Below are 24,562 nucleotides of genomic sequence, written 5' to 3'. Positions count from 1 at the left end.
CTTGGAAAACCTCTGTGGGCTGCTGTGACATGTTTGGATTTTTGCTATAAATCTAGCCCTAAGAAAGTGTGAAGAGGTCTGACAGTTCATTATTATGATTGACAGAACCTTAGCTGAGGAAAACCTTCCTGTTGGAGTGGATAAATCCTACTGTACTGCTGGGACTCACCCTTTCTGTAGGTTCTCACCATCAACACCTGAGACCTGAAAGGACCTGCAGGTATATAGTTATGAATGCCAGAACTGGGGTAACCGGATTTGGCCCAGAACCCTCCCAGGCCAACTGCTTCTCAAGAACAAAGTTTAGTCAGAGATACACTTCCTCCAAAGGGAACAGTTCTTTTGGAGAATTATTTAGCATTACAAGCATCTCAGGAAAATAATGTTTGTGTAAGTCTAACTTGACCTTGGCAAACTAAAACCAGTCTAAACTGGGAAGATAAAAATCTCTGTAAATTCCTAATCCAGGGAATTGAATGTGACAAAAGAGTAGGAGGCTCAAGAAGGTGATATGCATGTCCATGTGAACTTTGTAAAGTGGGAAAGCCACATGAACAGAGCACTTTTGGTGGGGCAGGAGAGCCCACATACAGCTGTGTGCTGATGAAGGGGCATACTTCACAAAATGGATTGGGTTAAATCCTTTGTGATTTTCTTACCAGGTAGAACTCCCACCCTAATTTACTAAATGAGGAAACTGAGGTTCCAGAAGACTATAGCTTGGTGAGGGCCATGTGGCTTGTCAGGGAGTACCAATGGGGTCAGACCTGAGTCTTTTGGTTCTGATCTGTCTCTGTGGACCCTTTTCTTCTTTCCCGTCACTGTAACTCATAGCTCTCAGGTAGCTCATGGTGTCCAACACAGACAGGATGAGACTAAAACCAAGAAGCTTGTGTGTTTTTGTTTCCATTGGGATGGAATGCCAAGAGAAGAAAAGAAAGGCCAAAGTGCTTAATGTAATGGTGGTTTATAAAATAAGGTTCCTACCCCCAAGGGAAAGGACTCCCATTGCCCTCCCAAATATGATCTCTTCAATTACATTCCCAAGAGTCCTACTAGGCCCACCCCAAAGTCTGTTTTGGGGGTTCCTGAAGCCTTATTGACTCCTTTCTTTTTTGTTTGATTTTCTGTTATCTCAAGAGATGCTATTTCAGATAGCTGGGTTTATTCTCTTTGGATCCTGTAGAAGAGCTGAACAAATGGAGTCAGGAAAAAGTAGGTAATTTTTAAGCTTATCTGTGTCAACTTCTAGGTTTTAAAAATTATTTAATTTTTGTTTTGCAAGGCAGAAAGACAGGGAGAGATCTCTCACCCCCATGTTTACTCTGCAAATGCCTACAATATTTAGGGAGGAACCCCACCTAAGCCAGGAACCAGGAACTCAGTCTGGGTGTCAGGGGCCCAAGGACCTGAGCCATCATTGCTGTCTTGCAGGGTGCTCATGAGCAGGAAGCCGAAACAGGGAGCAGAGTCAGGACTCGGACCCACGCACTCTGATATGAGATGTGGGCATCTCAAGCAGTGTTTGAACAGTGGTGTCAAACATCTGCCCTTCTAGAAGGTTTTTGAAGACAGTGGCTGTGACTTGGCAATAACAGAGAGGAACTTGTGCATGCTTGCAGCAAGTGAGTCATTGTGCCAGGATGAAGATGGAGGCGCATAAGATGAGCTTACCTGGGCCCAGCGGCGTGGCCTAGCGGCTAAAGTCCTCGCCCTAAACGCGCTGGGATCCCATACGGGCGCCGGTTCTAATCCCAGCAGCTCCACTTCCCACCCAGCTCCCTGCTTGTGGCCTGGGAAAGCAGTTGAGGACGGCCCAAAGCCTTGGGACCCTGCACCCGCGTGGGAGACCCGGAAGAGGTTCCTGGTTCCTGGCTTCGGATTGGCGCGCACCGGCCCGTTGTGGCTCACTTGGGGAGTGAATCATTGGACGGAAGATCTTCCTCTCTGTCTCTCCTTCTCTATGTATATCCGCCTTTCCAATAAAAATAAAATAAAATAAATAAATCTTAAAAAAAAAAAAAGATGAGCTTACCCAGCTTACCCAGGGACCAAGAACCATGTCTACTCCTGTCTTTACCATTCCTTGGCCAATCTATAGTCTACTATAAGCCTAATTTCCCTCATCTCTAAAATGCAAGGTGAGCTTAACAACCTCCAGGACTCCCTTGATCCAAAGCAGAAAGGTAATAAATCCGCAAGGCCAGAAAACACATTTGGTGAAAGTCTTGACTAATGAACTGATGCCTTTAGATTGATTTAGGAAGATAAAACCACTGTAAATTCCTGAGCTAGGGAAATTAAATGACCAGCATCAAGTTAGTAGGCTTAAGAAAGTAATGTTCCAAAAAAAAAAAAAAAAAAGAAAAGAAAAGAAAATAATGTTCATGGCCATATGAACTGATCCTATGGAAAAGACAACATAAATGAGAAAAGGGGAAAGGAGAGAGAGAGAGAGAGAGAGAGAGAGAGAGAAGGGGAACAAAAACTGGCAGGAAAGAGTAGATTGGAGTGACTTGTGGTAGGGGAATGGTAAGGCTTGTATGCTGTCTTCACAGTTAGCCTCATGCTTTGTAAGTTTGCTGACAGCAACGGTACAGAAGGAGCCCTCTCTGAGCACGTGTAAACAACAGCACACCTGTGATGTTGCTGGTCAGTAGCAGTTAATTACGGGCAAACCCCCTAGCTCTTGTGCAGTGCTGAGGCTTCCAAGGAGCACAAGGAGCAATCGCATCTCAGGGTGTGAAGGGGCCTTGGATGGCACCTAAGTTTGATTCATCCATACCATCACAGAGGGGTGGCTACCAAGCAAGTGGACACTCAAAAGGCCCCTAAGGACATGAGTTGCTCACCAGCACTCACTATCAAATTCCTTGTAGACATAAAATGCTTAGAATTGGTCTAAACACCATCTGTTTCAATCTGGTTGATTTTTTTTGCTTTGAGTCACCTGGGACACTGAGACCTGCTTCCTCGATTAATGAGCTTTTGGATACTTGCAAGTGCCCTTGGCCTCACCAGAACTCTTGAAGGAGACAGTGGAAACCACAAACTCACCTTGTCTTTGTCTCATGAATTTAAGTGCTCTTGGCAAGCAGAAGCCCTCCACCCCAAACTCCCAGCTCCACCAAGCTGAAGATAGCTACTTACCCTGGCTGTAACCTCAGTGTCTGCACAGAATCAGATCAATTCATTTTAGTTCCTTCACCACTGGGGTCAACATCTTGTGTTCAAAATTCAAATGTGAATCTTCTCTTGTGATGGGCCAAGGAAGGTAGGAAGAGGATCCTAATATATTCTCTAGGGAAAAAAATGTATTTTCACAGGGATCTACAAGCCAAGCCCTGAAAATACTGCTCATATCTTCTCTTCTGTTCCCAACTGGTCCTCTGACTTGATTTTCTGAAAATGCAGTTCAACCTGAAGGATGCCCTCCTCATGGCCGGTGCTGTGCACAGCATTGGAAAGACAAACAGGAAAGATGATCTCTTTCATTTCTCATAGCCCAGCAGCAAGATGAAGCACAAACACATAAAACAGTTCAGTTAACACTATGGCTTTTGGGTAATAGGACATCCTGCTCAGCATGGGTCAACTTCAAGCCTCCCCAAGGTGGTCACTGCTTATGCCCTTTGTCTTCTCACCCAAGGAGGTCTCCATTCCCTGCCTGCCCCACCCCAAACCCTCCCCAATGGAGCCAGGCATCACACTAAGACCTCTCAATCTCCTACAGCTGTTCCTGGCTCTTTCTCAGTACAACAAATTTCTTAGAAAGCAGGATCGTGTCCAGAGTATTGAACAATGCAAAGGAGCTTGATTTAATTCTGCATTTAGTCCTTTAGATGGTTCTAAGCCTTGTTCCCTTCACACACACCCCTAATTTTTCTAGGGTCTTAGAATCTTCTAATCACTTTTAAAACTTTTTGAAAGTTACTCTTTGCCTTCCTATTGGAAACTCATAGATCTCTACTAACCGCTCTTCTGAGCTGACTCTTGCTTGGTCTGCTATTTCCCTGGTTCTGTTCTCCTAGTCACTGCCTCTACCAGTCAGGGGTCCTCTTTCATTCCATTCTTCTCCCTGCATCCTTCTTCCATTCAGGACACAGACATGAGGATGAGAGGGGAGCTAGTCTTTGCAGTAGCTACCATTGCCACTGCCTGATGATGCATTTGACAGTGAGAACACATTTATAATGAGCATAAGGCTAAAGGTAGCTTTCTTGGTGACTTGGTAAACTCTGAGAAAGAGCTGGATTTTTTTTTTTTTTAAGTTGGAAATGATAAGGAGAAGGAGACCATCCCAGAGTCCCCAACTTGTAGGTGCTCCTTGCTTTAACCCTTCTGAGAGCAGATGAACTCGAATAGGTAAAGCTTTCTAGAGACTTTGTGGCCAAGTGGTATTTTCAGCCAGCATGTTCCAAGAGCCCTCAAAGGCTGGTGGTGGTTCTTACTACAGTAGCTGCAGAGGTGAAGGTCATTGCAGCCTCACCTGGCAAGAACACATAGTGCAACCCTGTGGGGTGGTTACTCCTCATCAAGCAAGTTAAGATTATTGTTTCCCCTGGGCACAAAAAGCAAAAATTTAAAAGTTCTTAATTTTACCAGGGTTTGAAGTTGATGACATTTGATTCCTTGACTTAAATTTTTTTTTTTCTATTTTGAAGCAGGTATTTTCTAATGAGGCTTATTTTTGGATTTGAGATTGATGGGCTTCCTGCCCTGTGAATCAATGCTTGCTGCTGTGTTGAAAATACATACATTGGTGACCACAGTATTAAGCCAAATTTAAAATCTTTAGTCTCCTCCATCTGTAAATGTTATGTATCTACCTCATTATAATTTTTTTGGTTTCCTGTGCTTTCGTGTTGTGTACAATGTCAGAGGTGAAATGTAGATAAAATATATATATATATAAATATATATTTTTGCTTTGCAATAAAGTTCAAAGCTATAACAGAATATTCATGAAATGTCATAACCTTCTATTGTGCTCTGTCTCCTTAGTTGTGAATTGTCCTCGGGAGCCCTTTTGCCTATTCATGAGAGTCAATATTGTTGTGTTTGTCATTTGATGAATGATTCTACTGATTTTACCTATACCTTTTTTGACACATTGAGTAAGACACTAGGATTCTTGAACAACTCTTGGTTTCCAAGGTGCTTTATTTCTGTGGACTCAAGAGATCGCATAGAAGGGAAGTGTTCTGCAGACTTGAATCTCCCAGATACTTTGACTCCAACATCATTGGATATTGAGTTTAGGATGAAATATTTGTGCGTAGGGGGAAAAAGGAAACATTGATTTGGCTTTGACTTCTTGAAGCTTTCAATAATTATTTTATGTCCAACTTTATTTTATTTTTTTTTTTTTATCTTTTTTTTCTTAGTTTCCATTTCTTGGCATGGAATATGGTACTCATGGACTCCCTAGCATTCTTGTCTGATATGACTACTTTTAACTTTTTGACTTTGCTGTTTTCTTGGGATTAATATTATGTGTTGTACTATTTGGTGGTGAATTACCCTTTGCCCAGCCCCCACCTCTTCTCTAAACCTTTGAGAACTCTCTTCCATACCATGTGTTAAGAGTGATGGTTATTTGGAAACATTTGTATTCTCCAAGCCAGCGATGCTGTAAAGATTCAAGTTTTCCAGAACAATCCTGACCGATTGCTGGATAGGCTCATGGGATCTTGAATGAAAGGTGGATTATCTGTCACTGATTTTCTATGTGTCTGACAGAATTACTTTTGTTTATCTAAGCACAATATCATGAGTCCTAGATAATTTATATGGCTCGATAACCTTTGTGTTTTTGTGTCTCTGCTCTAAATATGTAAGGCTTTTCTCAGATTCACTCAATATGTTTTAAATGGGATAAAGAAAGGTCTATAAGATATGGTAAAGAAAAAAATCCTTAAAAATAATAATTGAGCAAAAACTCTATATGTATTTTATTATTTCCCAGCTCTTGGGATCTGGGTAAAAGTGATAATTGAAGAGGGAAAATAATTTCCATAAATGGTAACTTTGTCTCATAAAATACATACAATGAATGAGACAAATAATGAAAAAAAACCCTAAGATAGAATTTCATAATATGTTGGATTTTCTTTTTGTTCTCCTGATAATCTAAAGAATTGCTAGTGTATATGAATGAATAACAGATGTTTTAACTTGTGTAAAGGGAAGTTTGCCTTGTTCTTTAACAATGCCAAACTGAAGTTTGAAAACCATTCTGGCTAGGTTATACGTTGCTGTTCTTGGCTATTTCTCTTTTATGGTATAATGAATGGTCTGTCTATGAATTGAAATGCATATAAAATGTGTGCTGAAGGTGGAACACACTAGTGTCAATTTGAAATGAAGAAGTATAATGATAAACATACATTTGTGTGTATGTACACATGTAAGTAGATGTGTGGGACTATGTACTATAGTCGCACACATACACAAGCACACACATTGACACAAAGCCAATTTGCTTCCAGTGTTGGCTTTTGATTCTGAGGAATTTGCCACCTCACTGAGCTTCCCAAGAGTTCTTTAAAAGTAATTAACTGTTTAAGAAATGCTTTTTTATTTTTAGTTACTAGAAAGCGCAATTTATATTGTTCTCTGTTCTTTTGATTACATAGCTATGGTGGATTCAGTGAAGCCTCTTTCCAGGAAGATTTTTGTGGGGTCCTTTCATGCATATCCACCTTTCATCCTACCCCAATATCAAGAGAAAGTTACTTGCAGAGTTACCCGTACCTGCCTCTGTTGATTGTTTCTGTGAATCTTGGCTCCTCAATTTTTCCACAGAGGAAGTTCCTCTCTGGGCTGCCTTCTCTCTGTGTGCAGGTTCTGGGCTGTTTCCACCCTTGGAGTTGCCCTCTCTGACACCCAAAACCACTGTAGCCTACCCAGGACACAGTTAAGAGGAATTTTAGTGCTAGTGGAAGCAACTTCTTGCTACTTCTGTGGTACAGGCATTTCAAGTATTGGCGGCTCAAAGCATAGGTTTAATCCATTTCTTAAGGAGGAAGAGTTCAAGTAGTCCAAATTCTAAAGGGAACCCAAATAGAGGACATAATGGGGCTTCGGACCATGACCAAAAGGATTTGTCCATGTAGAGATCTGCTTGCTCATGAGAAGATTACCCTTGATTGACAGAGAAATCTCTAGACTAGTGTGGAAAGGAAGGAAAGAAGGCTGAACTCTGCATTGTGGGAAAGAAGGGGGGGAAGGAAGGAAGGAAGGAAGGAAGGAAGGAAGGAAGGAAGGAAGGAAGGAAGGAAGGAAGGAAGAAAGAAAGAAAGGAAGAAAGAAAGAAAAGGTATTTTCTTCTCTGTCCTTCTGTCTCTGTACAGACACATCTCTGCAATGTGAGCTGGTCCTTGCGTTTCACCAGTTTTGTTGGGTTGTTGTGTGGCGTTTTCTGCACTACTAAGAGGTCACTGTATTTTTTTTCCCCTCCTCTTCATCAGGCTGACCCAGGATTTATGATTTCGAATAGAGATTCTATCAACCCTGTGGAAGTCTGCTCGTGATTGTTAGTCGCTCTTAAATATCTAGGGAAATTCCCAGTTTGTAATCTACTTCCCTAGCTGATTTCTAAGTGCGTTGGATAAGAACAAATTCTAGACCTGGGGAAATTTGAAATCACTGAATTAGACATAGCAGGTGTATTTTAGTGAGATATATCAAATGATGCAGTAGTTTCTCTTACCCTGAAATTGAAATGGTGTTCCGATATGGTAGAGATTTTTTACCTTCCACTTCACAAGTTGTTGGGCTTGCCATGCACTGATTTTCCCTGCAAGGGCAAGGTGAACAGATAATGAATGCATAATGAGTATAAAGGTAGGAGCTTTCTTACCAGGACAAATCCCATTTAAAATTAATTCTATCCATGGATTATTAGATATTTGATTTAACACTTGGTATTCCAAGTAAAAGGCTGAACTGTAGGGGTCTAAAGAAGAAACGAGCCCTAAGGAACTTAATAGGAGAAGTAAGATAGATACATAAATAATCTCAATACAGAAGAAAGAACAGGGTTCAAAGACAGGTGCACAGAGCTACAAGCATCCAAAAGAGGAAGTGATAAGGCTTTAAAAAGACTGGCATTTAGGTTGGATTTTTAAGGATTGGTAGATTGTATGACGACAGATCTAAAGGACCAGAAAAGCTCACAGTCCTGGTATGTCATTCATTTACTTCAGATGTAGAGAACTTTCTATTGAGAAAACAAATTAATTTCCATCAATACATATTCAAGCCATGCTGTATCTCCCACTGTTTGTTAATATTCACCCAACTTTGCTGATGGAATAGTCCTTCAGCCGCCTCTAGGTTTACCCTGGGTTAATGTAACCTGGGAATGACTCCTGGTTAGGATAACAAGAAACCATCTTCAAAGGTTTCATGGACATCTTCCAGAGCTGGGCATATGGGTGTTCATTTGTATTCATATATATACTTTGGCTTAAAGTCTCATTCTCTGCAGCTTTTGCATGTCAAAAACTCATCTTCCTAGTTCTACGCACATTGTGTAAGTCCGGAGGAATAAGATTTGAAGTGGACATTGTATGTCTCTACCGGTGAGGGTACACCAGATGACCAGACAATGTTAATGAACTATTCTAAGTCTGATTTATGGAACCAACACAGTTTTTTTAAGGTCTGAGGGGAGAACTTTCAATGATAAAAGAAATTTCTAAAAGCCTACAGCTGCCCAGGAGACACAGAAGAGTTTGTTAAGATTTCAGCACAACTCTTCATGAGGCTAATTTCTGGACCTGCCTACACATGCACAACAACTGAGAGTGATCCCCACAGCTACCCAGGACAATTTGGGCTGTGTAGACTTGATCATTCTTGGGCCCTTGATATAACAGCTTGGGAGCTGGTCATGGTGGGCACAGTATGTTCTAATGAGGGACTGAGTCCTTGGAATTTGAAGTTAAGCCCAATTTCTCCTGAAGTTTGTGGTTTCAGACCTTTCTAGATACCATGAAAGAATATAGAAAAAGAAAAAAAAGAAAAATAGGATCCCCCACCCTTAATGGTCCAAATTCACTCAGATTTTACCCAAATTTGTTCAAGTTAATTTCATGTTCTGAGAGTTTAATACACATACACAGCACGTGCGCGCGTGCACACACACACACACACACACACACACACACACTTCAGACATTAGAAGAGAGGTGCACAGGCACAAAGAATGAAGATAAATCTGAGAACCTCCCCGTGGTTGGTTCTGAGATCAGGCGCGGTCAGGGTGGTATGGCCGTAGACCCGTGGATGGTTCTGAGATTGACACTCACCATTCAAAATGTGGCTTGGCCTTAAATATAGACCTCAGATTCTCAGCTTATCTGAGTGGAAATTCAGAAGATGGCAGTTCCAAATCTTACAACTTACTAAACAGTAGAACAGGTTGTCATAGGGTGCCCCGGATTCGTTCTTTAAGCTCCAGATTCTGTTGTTGTCAACCTGTGGCTTGCAATCTTTTCAGAACAGATAGGATGCTGGCCATCTGCATTCATTAAACTGACAGAAACAACCACATCAGCTCAGCATACATCTAAAAACAACCAGACTTCTGTGTTGCACAAGTCCTGTTCAACTCCAAGCTTCAAGATACTCAATTTGGATAATTCCCATTACCGACCCTTTACCCTGCCTAATTGAACTTTGTGCGGTCATCCCTACAGTGTCACTTCCTTACCTTCACCTACAGCAGCAAAGGACAGTTTAACCCATGATGTATAAACAGTTTGTCTTGAAGTAGGCAAACTGCAGGGACTCTAAGTCATCTGCTTGAGTTTATCACATAGAGAAGAAATCTTTCCCTCTTTCCAAAGATTTTTCATGAAAAACTACCCAACACTGATCCTGTGATGACCTACTTTTGAAGTCAGCTGATGTTTTCTGATCTCCCTCAGGAGGCTGTTGCGGTGGGATCCCTTCATGTTGTAGAAAAGGGTTTAGGGCATTGAGTGGCACCATAATTTTTTGGAATTCAGATTGTCGAGAAGACACTGAGTAGCAAATTTGTGCATCCAAGAAGAATCACTGTATCCAAATTAGCTGCCCTGAGAAATTAGGCTTCAGCAAACTTGAAAAAACCCCATTGCCATTATGACAGCTGTCAAAACTGGCAGCTGTGACTCATGAGGCTAAAAGGAAGAAAGACTGTTTGGAATTGAGGGCTCAGTCAGTTCATTCTGTTCTTCAGTCGGTCTTCATAGTTATTAGCAGCAAAAATCTCAGCCAATTGATAGACCCTTCCCCCAAATATTTCACAGTCAGGCAGGGAATCTAAACCTTTGTGGACACCTCAGGATGAGAGATAAGACTGCAAGAGATAAATACAGACTACACACTCTGGAAGTCCAAGTAATGGAAGGCAACTTCAGCACAGTTGGGCTCGAAGAAAGATAGGAGAGCATCTGTCTTTCTGAAGGACTGCCAAGCATTATGGATTAGAATATCCTGGGTGTAGAACATTAGGGACTGTTTGTGAGGAAACTATAAACATAATGTGACCCTACTCTTTCCCTCCTTTCCCTGAAAGTGATCGCTGATATGCACCAATATGTGGACTCCCTTGACTGACAGTTTTGAAGGCTTTCTATTACCAGATCACAAGGAGCCATTTTCAAAAGCAGTGCTGTCTTAGGAAAGAGTAACTTGACCAGAAAGAAGAGACAAAAACAGTGAGAAGAGTGAAAAGGTCCCTCTTTTCTTGATATAGATTGTTTTAGAAGGAAAGTGAGTGGTTTCACCCATACTGTGCATGCCTTGTTAAGCAAACTGTAAAACAGGCCCCCTGTACTGTTATTTCCAAGAGAAGCGGAAGACTTGGAATTCAACATTCCTGCAACATTCTGGCTATTGTTATTAGTTATCATTTCTTCGTGTCCACAAACTATGTTTCTCCATCCTGGGCCTTATGAACTTAACAAAGTTTAGGTTAAGTGGTTTGCTGTGAATTGGTTCATAGGCTAAAGAGAACAAAAAAGAAGGATATTTTCTTAGTGATTAGCTAACAGAAAAATGGGACCCTGTCGTACGGTATAGCAGTCACCGCAAGTCTCAAAAGTTCGCTGTGAAATAAGAAGCCTTATGCCTATTCCACAATTCCCCTTTAGGCTAACAATGAATTGTCATCAGTCTTAAGAAATGTTTCTTCCTCGTCATTATTACATTGTCACAACAAATAATGAGATATGTCTTAATCAAAGCATGTCATATCCATTGAGTTCATCACTTAACAGGTGCCTAAAACACCATATAGTTATCCCCAAGTCTATTTTAAATCTAAAGATTATGTCAGTAGCAAGTAGTTTTTGAGAAGTCTTTACTGTATAACAATAATGAGAAATAGAGTTATTTTCTCCCTGTCATTTCCTAGTTGCAAGCAGTAAGCAGGACCATTAAATTCTGCCATGAGTTTGTCAGACACTCTTTAAGTATTCTGGGTAAAACGAGGTGGAGAATGGTTTGTCTATATAAAAATGCAAATGAGTTTAGGAAACTATACTGTAGCATTCCAGCACCATGCACAGCTGTATTGTCAGCCCCTCCTCCTCTCCAGTCAGTCTCACACTGCTCTACAGTGAAGTACAGCAGTTGGAGTACCCACTTGTCAACTCATGCACAGTTCCCTCTTTTGAAAAAATGGAAACGATATATCTAAAGTCCTATATTTTCCTAAAGTCCACTTATCCCCTAAATGAGAAAAACAGTTAGTTCTTCCCTTTCTAGCCTACCCTCACATTTACAAGTGTAAGAACCCAGGGAGAAACTTTTGGAATAGAAAATAAACATCTCCTAAATATTGAACTCTATTTTTCTCTTACTTCAAAAGAAATCATGATGCCAACTGCTTGCTGCCCTTCCAAATTTACTCAAAACATCTTTCTTGACGGTGAAAAAACCACTTCTGCCTCCAATCCATTTTCTGTTACTGAGGTCAAGCAGTGTGAATATATTGAGGTGAAGAACAACACACTAGTATGTCATGAGATGAGAATCAGAAACATTGGCTCTACAGAGGTGATTGCTCTAACAAAATGAAAGTAAGTAAAAAGATGCCTGAAGAGCTCACTGTCCTTTACAATTCCACTTAGAGCAGGTGATTGTCTCCCTAAGGACATGCTGTGAGGATGGAAAAGTACTCAACTTTGTTTCTGGTTAAGATGTGATGCTCAATAGAGCTGAATGAGGCTGTCCATCACAGATCTGGAACGCCTGTGGAATGCTTTCTCAGGCGGTATCTTATCCTTCTAATAATACCATGAAGTCATAACCAACGTAAAAATGAGGACACAAATTCAGAGAGGTTAACCTGCCTGAGGTCACACCAAGTAACACAAATTGAGTAAGTCTAAGCTGAAATATGATACTCCAGTCAGTGAGGTTCAAAACAAAGCCCACTGAATGCAGGTGACCAACCTTCCCCTGCACACCCTGACACAGACCTTGTCTCCTTTTCAAACTCCATTCTAGGAATGCCTTCAGCAAGCCAGTGGTGGCTGCATCATATGGGACAAATAAAACCACAGGGTCCCACATGCCAAGATGGGATATCCCGAGCTTGTGCTGGGGGCATTTTCAGGACTCTGGGAGCATTTGCTTTTATCTGGTAATCCATACTGTGTTATCATCTCATCCTTCCATTTCATTCCATGCCTTTCCTCTTGTAAAAACATCTGTGGTCACAAATTATCAAATGTTGTTTCAGCCACACACTGCCAATCAGAAATAAACCATTTGGAGTGTTGATCATCTGGCTAGCCAGAGCTCTAAAGATTTAGTTCATTTTAAAGAAGTGTTTGTTAAGGCCATCCAGGCCAAACACCTTGTATCTTTTGAAAATCCTTCATTTGAGGAAAGACTTGTATTTAGTGGTACCTCGAGACCTCAGCTGACTTAAAGAGACCAGCCACTTCGTGTCACCCAGAGCAATGTGCAGACAGTGCTACCTCTGCACTGTTTAGGGCCAGGCCCTCAGGACTGTGCAAAGAGCACAATGCTTTCAGGACAACCATTTGCTACAGCAAATCATGGAGGAGTGCTGAATTCCAGGAGTGCTTAGGATAAGATGAGATCTGGAATCCCAGAAAGGCAGATCTCTTTGAAACAAAGAGATGAGTGAGTAGGTAAGCACTCTTCACAAAAAGTGAGGGTGTTTTGCCTGAGACACTAACTCCTAGAATAACCACAGTCCACCTGCTAGAAGAAGCCATGTACTGGGACTGAGTATAGCTGTTGACCTCTACAGTGAGAGCAAGACCCCAAGTAGCGTGGACATTGATGAGCCTTGAGCCTCAGATTCTAGGGAAGCAGTCTTTTCTTCTTGAATAAGGTAGCAACATTTTGAGGAAACTTCTTTTAATGGCCAGATCTTAACCAATTAATTGAGTGCTTCCTGGTCTCACAGAACATATCTTTCAAAAATAGAAAAAAATTCTCAACATGGGAGAGGAGTTGGCATTTCTTCCATTTCTTTTGCTGTAGGTATGAGTAAAGGGTTTCTTCATCTATAGGCAGACAAGTTGCTGGTAGGAAGCAGATGGATTAAACCACTGGGCACATCGCAGGGGAGATTGGATAGGTTGCTGCCCACACCTCAATGTAGGACTGGTTAATCTCATGCCCTAGATGGCAGCCTCCTGCTGTCTAAGATAGCTTTATTTTAACACAAGTCAAGAAGAGGTTGCCCCTAATCTGTCGGGAAGGACAGAGATAGGAAGAGACAAATCGAGTGGTTTCAGAGTGCTTTTCTTGGGCTTGGGTACCAGGAGGAAGCTAGAGACGGGACTTACGAGGCCAAAGGCTAACAGGCATGCTGTGTGACTTCCACTAGTTCATGGTGTTCTTTCTGTACCAAGGTGCCAAATGTCCATTCCCTCCTCTTGGACATGAAGGGGAGGTCCAGCTGTACAGTAGCCACACCAGAGTAGGGTCTTTACTAGGAGGCCAGAGTCATCCTTGCTTTTTCCATGTTTTGCAACAGGAACATGAAGAAGGTTACCTGGACACGTTTTAAAAGGCTCAAGTATTTAGCCACATTGTTCTTTCCCAGTATTAACCCCAAGGTGAGGCTCCGAGGGAATGGCAGCTCTTTGCTCAGATGTCTTTTGAGGCTCTTGACACCTGCCCTTCCTTCCCTTCCCTTCCAGAACATGGTAAAATGGGAGTCTAAGCAGAACCATGGCCGTGGTGAGGGTTATCTGTTGGCCAAATGGAGGCTCCTCAGCTTATCCTCCTCCTCCTCCCACCAGCCTCATGGTTCTCCTTTTCCTTCCTAGAAGGGTGGTTCTTGTTGGCACAGTGGAGTGTGACTTTCATTATATTTTTCTTTCATTCAGTGAGGTGGTGCCGCTTCTTCTCCGAACAGCCTGGGACAAAAGGGCTGAAGCACAAGGTAGCATTGCCCCCAAGAGAACATGCAAAATCATGATTTTTTTTTTTTTTAGAAAAATACAATGGGAAAAGCTCAGTGACATGGGAAACTCTCTTCAGATATTCCACCATTCAGCCCCCATTTTTCAGTCCTTTTCTTATTGGAAATTTAATGCCATCTGTTTATTATTATGTTTTTCCATCGAAGAAGAGCCTCATGCTAATGAGTTGTGCAACCGACAGCATTCTTTTCATACTGTTGCAAGGGGTAACGACCGCAATGAACTGTGTTTCTGTTACGATATCCATTTCTTGTGCGGGGTTGATTTCCGACTGGTGCATTCTCACTTATCAGGGACCTCTGATTCTAGCAGAACAAAATCAGCTACTTATTCTAGTTACTGTAAGCAGACACATAACTTTTACTGTAATTTGAAAAACCTTGCACTGTAATGGTTAAAAAAAAGCAAATCTTATTGAAACTGATTTTGTATTTTTGATTACATCTGAATTTTCACATTTTTGTATCCAACCGTGACCACGGTAGTGCTTCCATAGCTTGTGTTCAAGGTCTTGTTTTCTTTCCAGGTTGATTTCTTAAGATTCTGTTGACGCCAACTGTTTAAGGGGCAGGACTGGGGCCTGGCTAGCAGAACCTGTCATGGGGGTTTGTGTCTTCGGCCAGATCACTGGCTGGCAACGGGAAATCTTGCCTAAACGGAGCAAGCTGACGACATATTTCATTGCGTGAATTCCCACAGACAGCTCATATCTCCAACTAATTTAAGGCCAATGGCTTTGGCCAAACCTTTGCCAAGGACTCTCTCAACTGAGCTGCCCCCTACCCCTGCAATTGCCCAGGTTCCTGGGTAAGGGAGGACATTTTTGAAAACAAAACTTGTGACATTAATTTGTGATTATGATTTTTTTTTCTTCTTGCTGAAAACGTGCTGGGAACCAGACAGCATGATGTTAGCGCTCTTTCTGCTTTTCCAAACCAATACACCTGTTGTGCTCCTTGGTTTCTTAGTGAAGAAAATTCTAGACACAGACCTGAATATGAACTCTTTTCCTCCTGTATTTCTGATGAGCAATTCTCCCTATGTATTCCTAACTTGTTGAAGTGTTTTCCTTCTTAGCATTGCTTCTCATATTTTCCTTTATTTTTTTACTGAACAACAGCAACAACAACAAACCGACAAAGGAACAAGTAATCGCTTTCTCTTTTTCTCTCTTTCTCTCTCTGATGTGTAATGTTGTGTTGTCCAGATTCTGTATAAAAATATGTATATGATGTATCTGATATTTAGCAGCCACTGGCTGTTAACTTTAACCAATATAATTAACAAAATGCATAATGTTGGTGTTTAATTTTTTTTTTTTTTACAAAAAAACACAACCTAGTTAAGATGTTTGTGTATTTTTTGCATGGTTAAAATGTACTTAGTGCATTGAGAAATGTTGTGGAGGTACTCAGTGACAAGGCCGGTTTACTTTTTGATTCTATTGGTGACTGGTTGTTGATCAGACTCTTCCCTATGATGTCTGTCTGCTTTGAGTTCACATAATTCTATTTAAACTTGTTTAAGTACTCAAGATTCAGCATAGTGTATCTATCTATCTCTATTGTACTGACTGTTCCTTAAAACCAGGTTGTGGAAGTTCACTTCGTCTGGCACTGACATCTCCATTGCTGATTTCTGTTGAATTGCGTCCCATTTACTTGACTGTACAGTCCAGATCTGAAGCACCCCAGGACCCCATGGACAAGGGCCATCACCTGTCCGCCCAGAGCAGTACTGTGGTTTTTCCCTTGCCATGGAACATCTCCCACCCGCCATCTAGTTATATAAAAGAGGAGAAAAGGACAAGAAGTGAAGTGGGAAGCTAAGAATGATTTATATTTTATACATAAAATTACATAGGATATATTGTGGATATATAAGCAAACAGACAGACTTTAAATACGATTGAGCACAAGGACAAAGGAAGCTATTGAAGGTCTCAGAGATCCTAGGACTTCCTCCCAGGAGTATCACCAGATTGAAAGGAAGACCAAGGAACACATAGTTGTTACTTTTGCCTCAGTTTCCCTATTTGTAACATTGGGAAAGGCAGTGTTGGGTAGGGAGAGGCAGCTTTAGTTTCTTGAGTCTGCAGTGCACGTGAAATGAGAAGTGGCTCTTTAACTATGTAAGACATTTAACTGATGAATGTGAGGAGACAATGCTCGCAGCATCACCTCTGTTTCCCCAGACATCGGGACCTGTTCAGGAGACAGACATGTCTTAAAAGACTCCAGGATTTTTGTCCATGGTGACCCTGTGACCTTCAGCAAGGTCGCCCTTGCACAACTTGAGAGGAGACAGAACTGGCAGGCAACTTTTCTGCTAAGCGGAGTTGAATCTCTGTCCTAGAGTTGTAATTTTTCTCCAAATCCAAATCCATAGGCATGCTTCTCCACTACCCCAAATTATAGAGTTTGCTATCCTCTGTTTTCATACTCAGAATTCTTATAGTCTGTCTCCCCCTAATTATCAGGAATCCACATTCACAGTTGGTGTTAGACACACCCAGATAGATACTTCCAATTTCAATTTTTTTTGTAGATGCCAGTTTTGGGGCAGAATCATGTGTCTCTCAAGGCTGGAGGCAGACTCAGTCCTCTGAAATCCTTGTACTGTTGGGTTGGCAGTGAAACTCCATCCTGGTGGCCAAGGAAATCTCTCTTCAAAGTGAAGAGCTTTGACCTGAAGCACTTCACAACACCCCTTTCTCACTGACATTTCACTCCTGAGTGGCGGGCGCAACTTTAAGCATTGATCCCAGTTGTGTCCTCTGCTGGTGGGCATCTTTCACAGTCTGTTGAATGCTGCATTAGGTTTGCATGCACTTCCTGCTGACTGCCAAAGGACAGGATTCCACAGAGTCATGGTGGCTTGCTGCTCCTCTCCTGCTTAGCTCCTCCAAGGCCAGAATTCAGATGCAGCAATGTGAGCTTGCTGGTAACTGACCAGGAGTCCCAAGAACCTATTGGAAAATGTTCTCATCATTCTCCAGGAATAAGATTTGCTTGCTTGATTTTTGCAAGGCTAATAGTGACTTTCATGATCTAGGATTCAGGTCTAGTCAACATAGACATCAGCTCTCTAGGAGCACAGACTGTAAGTGCTGGAAAGAACTTCGCAGTTCATGTGGCCCAGTCTCCTCCCTTTGCAGATGAAGAAAACAAACCCTATAGAAAGTAATTCACCCAAAGAAAACAGCAGGGAACAGTGTCTGCCAAGGCTCTTTTGTCCCTCTCTTGAGTTACCCCAAGGCTCTTTTGTCCCTCTGTTGAGTTACCCCAAGGCTCTTTTGTCCCTCTCTTGAGTTACCCTTAGTAGTTCAGGGTCCCTTTACTGCATGAAACTCAGATGACATTTTCCAGACTCACACTTGATGTAATTATGGTCCATATGCACATCCCCTTCTCCTAACCCAATCCTATGTAAGTCAGGAGGCCTAGAATTTTGGGTGAGAAATGAGCTAATGTCTTGTTTACCTGTATGTTTTAAGGGATAAAGAAGAACAATGAAAATAAAACAGAGTAGAATCTAAATCTGTAACCGACCCTTACTTAGTCTCATCTCAGGATGTTTTGTACTTCCATCCATCTGCACAGCTCGTGCTCATCCTCCCCCACTTTTCTGGAAGCCTTCCTCTCTGGGGGTACTTGTTCATTCCAGAAAGAACATTCCACAGTTGTCTTAGAAATCTAAGGATATCCAAAGCTGTACGATCAACAAGTCTTCAGAATTGACTCTAAGTTCCTCCTGGATGTGCATTTTTATGCACCCCTCTCTGGAGCCACCAGAGGTCAAAGTGTGTTTCACTCGTGCACACTGACAGGTGTCATTCTCTCAACAATGCTGGCAGGCCTCCTGGCCTCACTGCCTCCCCCACCCCCTGAGAGGTGGAGAAGCCCCTGGCTGGTCTTCTCTCTTTTCCTGGACTCTTGGAGCTTTGTCTGCTAAAGCCTACACAAATCTAACTCTAGCTTGGCTCTTTTCTAGACCTTATCTCTATCTGAATTTTCAGAATCAAATCTGCAGTTTGCTACAGAGACCCCTCAGTTTTTAACAGGGTCATCACCAAGAAGAGCCTGGTGGAGCCTATTTGCCTCCCGCCCCCGCCACCTCCAGCCTCCATTTCTTAAAAGCGTTTTTCTTACCAAAAATGGAGAAATATCTTTGGTTCCTATTAGCTTATGGTGCTGATTCTCGAAAGAGATAAAGTCCCTGAGTTGCAGATTTTCAAAGGGCTTTTTCGCTTCAAAGGGCTTGCCCTTCCAGCCCTTGACACCCTGCCCCCACCAGGCACCCAGTCAGACTCCAGAAAGCAGCCTTGTACCCTGGCCAGGCACCCAGGAGTGAACTTTAGTGTCCTTTCTCAGGGGTTGGGGTGATTTCTAGGAGAAGAGATGAGCAATCCTAGTCTGTCAGACTTCAGAGTTGGAAATTGAGGCCAGGGTTCTACTCTGGAAATGTTGGGCTGAGGAACACCCCCCAGGGGCTTAACGCAGAAAGGAGCATACACAACTGACCAAAGCTGAGGGCAGTTCCCCAGGAAGCCAGCTCTTACAGCAGTCAGGAGGCCCAGGTAAGAGCCATGGTCCCCGAGCTCATTTGTGTCATATAAATAATAGTGACTATGATTATTATCTTTTAAAGCTAGAACACGTGACAGATCTTGAAAGCAGGCTGTTTTGTTATGGCACTGCTGGGCCACAACTCTTCATCCTGGACCGACCTTTCCATCAAGACATCTGGTGTTCTGCTCATCCAAAGATGAGCATATGAGCCACCTACTGGGAGTCATCAAGCTTTGCTTTGGAACATCCTGCTTTGTTTTCAGAACTGGAAATCAGTAGAGCTTCTGTGTTTCTCCCCTTGTTCTTAAGCAAGTCTACCCATAGGCACCACGGTAATGCCAAGACCACATCCAGCAGTCTGCCTGCAGACCAGCTCCCCATGTGCAGTAACACCCCAACCACAGCTGCTGTCCTCACCTAGCAAGCTCAGCCATGGACCTAGGGATTCTTGCCCTGACTACCATGTTCCTTAAGGCCAATTGGCGGCATTGAGTAATATATTCCTGTCCTTCAGCCTGGTAAAGAACAGAGCCAAGCAGCAGGATCCTGAGTTCAAAATATACATTCTGTCAGCATACCATAACCATGCAAAGACAGCCAAGTTCAGGAGCTATCTCTGTAGTAACTGCCTACCCTTACCCAACTGGGTTCTGTCTGGGTGATGAGGGATTAAGTTAGATAACTCTTATCAAAGTAGAATAGTACAAGGAACTCCCACAGAAACCTACCAAGCAATTTGAACTCTGATCATGAACTTGTGGCCAATCTTCTTCTACCCCTACTGTTTTTTATATTATTGATTTGTTATTATAACTCTCAGATGTCTGGATAAAGTATTTCCTGCTTTGCTTAGGGCTCAAACAAGATGATTTCCACCACAGAAAGACCTGGCAGGGAACCCCAGCGGGCTGGGTATTACAAATGCTGGCTTAAACATGCTGGCCCCATGAGCACCCCAGCTTGGAGTGGCCAGGATTCATAAGAGCATGGTATCCCCAGACCACCAGATCGCCCCTCCCCCAGGCCCCAGACCCCTCATGGAAAGCTCTTTCAAGGTGGCCAGCAAGTGCTGGAGGATGGAGGTGGGCTCTGTCTAACCTGCCAAGGTCGCTTAAGTAGGTAGTTGTACCCTTTGGCAAGCACCCACTTGAGAACCAACTCTCCAACTCCAGAACCTTAGCAGGCAGTCACATCCCCAGCCTGTTGCTGGGAGGTGGTCCTGGGTAAAGGACATCTGTGTGCCTGTTTATCAGGCCTGCAGTGCTTGGAGGTAACTGGCCATCTCCTGCACTCCAGAGCCTGGAGGAAGGAAACGGCCTTTCTGTGTGTGCTGTTTGGTCTTCTACATCTGTCCCTGTGAACAGACTCAAGGCCAAGGAGCAGTTGGTACTTCCCTGGAAGCCCAGCCAGGACCCCACATTCCCATGCACACTGGAGCTGTTCTTTCATCTGGTCTAGGGAGCGCATTCCCAGATCCAGAGGGCTTGTTCTCTTCCCCAGCTGAGTGTGGGCAGCTCATGAGACATGGGAGCACCCAGCCTGGCTGAGCAAGACGCATGGTATTGAAGGCCAAATGGTTGATAGCACAGGTCTTGACCTAGCTTCTGCAGAAACCCTGGTGCTGCCACCTCCCACCTGCCAGCTGGGTGACCACAGAAAAAAGATTGTGGGGAGCAAAAGCCTTGCTCAGGGATAGACATTCTTTCCATGGAGCCTTTTAGAGGGCCAGCCGAGAGCTACTGCACAGTATATGTGAGCTTTAGAAGTAAGGCTTCCTGGGCTTAGGGGAGAGGGAGCTGAGGACAAAGGGATCCCTCTCACTTTCTGTTGCCCTTCGATCTGGCTGAGTTTAGCTGCCCTTAAATTCTAGTTGGCTGAAGTCCTTATTGCCTTAACAGTCACCCAGTATGCACTCAGAACCAGAGGAGAAGCTCCTTCCCGGGGGGCATGCCTCAGAAGCCTGACCCTAACACCCTCAACGCTGCTGTGCCTGAACAAAGTGCAAGCCCAGGGTCTGCCTGCTTCTCACAGAGCAGTGTTGTCAGGCTGAGAATAAACCCAGGACTGCTCAGTGCGGACACCCCTCTGCCCTCATTTTCACTGCTGACAACCCAGTCTCCATTGCTTCAGATCTGGACTCCCCCCTCTCCTCCTCCTCCACCTCTGCCCAGATTCTTCCCCTTCCCCATCAACCCCTCCTCCACCCTCCTCATGCTCAGTGCTGTTCCTGAAGACCATGCAGACCTTTTTGTTTGTTTGTTCTCTGGAACATTCGACTCACCTTCAGCTGCAGCAAATTTCTTCAGCCTCTCCACCGAGCTCTTTAAAATGAAAGGCAGTCGCTGTCTTCCCTTGGACAATAATGAATGTATCTATTGTAAGTGCAGACCATGTAGAGAAGTGGCTGGGTTAAGAAAAAAAAAGAGGGTTTTTTTTTGTAAAGCCTGTTTATTTTTTTAAGTCAATTTTGAGCATTTCTATTTTACCACCTTCACATGGTTTTGGGGAACCCAAATTGTATCAAAGTCTCATGCCAAAAACAAGCCAAAAGTTGTTTTCTTTACCTTTTTCCTCCATGCACCATGATTTCAATGATTGTTTCGGTGTCATTTTAAATGTTTTCTTGTGACATGTACTGAAGAAAAAAAAAGTCATCTTGACAAAAAAAAAAGATTTATACATGAATCAGAAAGTATTTATTTCAATTTTGTACCTTTCCATTTTAATACATTATAATGTATTGACTCAACTGAGATAATATAAACAGTTCATTTTAATAACACGTGTGTGTGTGTGCTTTTCCTTTATGCATGGTTGGGGAGGGACAGAGAATGGTGGAGTGGAACGTTCTGGGTGCCAACTGGTGGCAGTGTGAGCAGAGGGTATGCCCTGGCTGGATCACAGGTTTCTGGCACCTGAGAGTTGAAAGCAGCCTCATGCTAGGAGAGGAAGCAATGCTAAAGGGGAAGTGAGGAGAAGAAGGAGGTAAGTGAGTGAGCCTTAAAAGCAGTTACTGCATCCTGATGTGCAGCCCTCCCCAAGTAAAACCAGGCCTGGAACCAGCCAACTTACTCAGAGACTGGCACTCCAAGGTTGAGGGTGCAAGTAGAGGACAACCCAAAGCAGATAAAATGAAAAGAGCTAAAGTATGTCAAAGGAGGGTTGTGAGGATGGGGCAAGGCAGACAAGTTCTGGTGTTTCTGGATATAACATACTCCCCCACTGCCCTCCTACCACCATTCCAATGTCTCTTGCCACAGATTCTCCACCTGGATCCCTGGGCCACCCTGCCTTCAGACCAAGCTCTGACATCCAGTGAGCTAGATTCTTGCCGTTCCGTGAGAGTGCTTGCTTCTTGCTGTGGTAGGGGAACACAAAAGCCCTCCTTCTCAGATGGTGGGCTGGAGGTGAGACAAGCCAGGGAGCTGGCAGGAACAGAGGGTGTGGCAGAATATCCATCCAAAGGGTGAGACCATTCAAGTCCCGCAATACTCTTTGCACCACATCTCTGTGTGTCCACTCCTATTGATGCCATGTCCGAGATGCAGAAGGAGAAACATGGCTTCAGGGTATCCATTCTTCTGTCAGCTCTTTCTCCTCAACAGGTTTTCCCTAAAGCAGTGGGTAGGAAAGCATTCTTATCAGGTAGGGGTGGCCAGGACCACAGAGGGTGGCACCACATTTTGGACAGCCAGCTCTTCACAATCAATTCCTCTCAGTTTCACCATTCTCTCAATTCCCTATGCTTCTTCCTATCTTTTTTAGACTTAGGATTTTCTATAACTCTCATCTTAGGAGGACAGAAGCTCCAGGAAGCTGCCTTTGGTTCCCTCCACTCTATGTTCAGTGTCTTCTAAGATTATGCAAAATGTTGGACAATCGGCTAATTTGTAGAGGATTTCAAGTACTAAACGAGTGAATTGGCATTGAATGAAGCAGGTGCTAACTAATGTATTATTACTTCAGTCCTATAGGAGAGCAAGTCTGGAGACATGCCTTTCAAGAGAGAAACAGAAATTCCATCTATTCATCTCCAAGTCCCTCTTCCAAACCTGTTATAAAACTGATGGGTCAATCATTGGTGTGCAGAAGATTCAGCCACTTGCAGACACTCTGGATTCTAGAAAAAGATGTGGAAGTCTCTTACCAATTGCCTTCAAGTCAAATCCTTTCTAAATTGAGTTTATCCACTTAATATTTTCCTCAACGGCATTCATAGAAGACCCTTTTCTGAGTGATTGCTCTTGGTGAAGTAGTCATACTGGAACATCCCATGGATGTTTCTAGACTTTGTCTTTGGACTGTTGTTAACAAAATCCCATAGACAGCGAGCTTAACATGCAACAGAATTGACTTTTCACAGCCCTGTAAGCTGCAAGTCCAAGGTCAAGGTGTCCGTAGACTCACTGCAGTCTCACTTCCTGGCTCACAGACTGTTCCTTCCTGCTCCACAGGCTGTTGGTGCCCTCTCCTCTGCTATATGCATCTTGTCCATCTCCTCCCCTCCCCTTCACTGCTCTTCCCTGCTTGATTCGACTACCAAGTTTGCTCATACTGTTTTTTTTAAATGTTCATTAGTTTCCACCAGCCCCAAAGTAGCTCTTGACATTCCTGTTTTAGAAGTGAAGAAGTTGACTCAGCAGGGCTAAATAGCTCACAGGTAGAAACAGCAGCCCCCACTGGTTCCAGTCCTCCCTGTGTTCTAACCCATCCAGCACCTTTCCCTATCCAACCATTATTTTCAAAATGTCTGCAGACAGCTCTGGCAATTGTGCAAAGGCAGTTCTCATCTAGATGGAAAGCTCGCACATACCCTGTGATGTTGGAGTTGAACGTTCCCTTGGGCTTTGTGATAAACACAAGGATCTTGGTGCAGAGAAGAGGAAAGCTTAAAGTTGGCAAGGATTTGGATTGTAGTCAGGGTGTTCTGATGCACGACTTGCTTAAACACAGACCCTTGCTTAATACACAGCTGTAATATCTGCTTTCTCTGTTTTTAAAAAGATTTTAGGGCCCGGTGTGGTGGCCTAGCAGCTAAAGTCCTCGCCCTAAACGCGCCAGGATCCCATATGGGCGCCGGTTCCAATCCCGGCAGCTCCACTTCCCATCCAGCTCCCTGCTTGTGGCCTGGGAAAGCAGTCGAGGACGGCCCACAGCCTTGAGACCCTGCACCTATGTGGGAGACCTGGAGGAAGTTCCTGGTTCCTGGCTTCGGATTGGCATAGCACTGGCCATTGTGGTCACTTGGGGAGTGAATCATCAGATGGAAGATCTTCCTCTCTGTCTTTCCTCCTCTTTGTATATCTGACTTTGTAATAAAAATAAATAAATGTTTAAAAATAAAATGATTTTATTGATTTATTTGCAAAGTAGACAGACAGAGAGAGAGTCTTCCAACCACTGGCTCACTTTACAATAGTCAGAATAGCTGGGACTGGGCCAGGCTGAAATCGGGAGCTTTAACACCATCTGAGTCTCCCATGCAAGTATAGGAAATCAAGCACTTAGGCCATCTTCTGTTGC

General features: G+C 43.3%; 1 long non-coding RNA gene across 3 annotated transcripts in view; it reads right to left on the bottom strand.

The window, feature by feature from the left end:
* The window catches only part of LOC131481395 (uncharacterized), a 28,742-nt gene that overhangs the window by 2,595 nt on the left and 1,585 nt on the right, over window positions 1-24,562 (bottom strand). Inside the window, exons 1-4 of one of the 3 annotated variants that reach the window (XR_009246292.1) lie at window positions 21,604-22,360; window positions 21,321-21,443; window positions 9,318-9,543; window positions 7,715-7,801 (exon numbers count right to left, since the gene is read on the bottom strand). This is a non-coding gene — a long non-coding RNA (uncharacterized LOC131481395). Of the gene's footprint in view, window positions 1-7,714; window positions 7,802-9,317; window positions 9,544-21,320; window positions 22,361-24,562 lie in introns of those variants that run through there. The other 2 variants (XR_009246293.1, XR_009246291.1) reach the window with 2 other exon arrangements.

Source organism: Ochotona princeps, chromosome 11 (assembly GCF_030435755.1).
Source record: "Ochotona princeps isolate mOchPri1 chromosome 11, mOchPri1.hap1, whole genome shotgun sequence".
Classification (NCBI taxonomy): Eukaryota; Metazoa; Chordata; class Mammalia; order Lagomorpha; family Ochotonidae; genus Ochotona; species Ochotona princeps.
The sequence above is the reverse complement of the archived record's forward strand: the minus strand, read 5'-3'. Positions and strand labels throughout refer to the sequence as shown.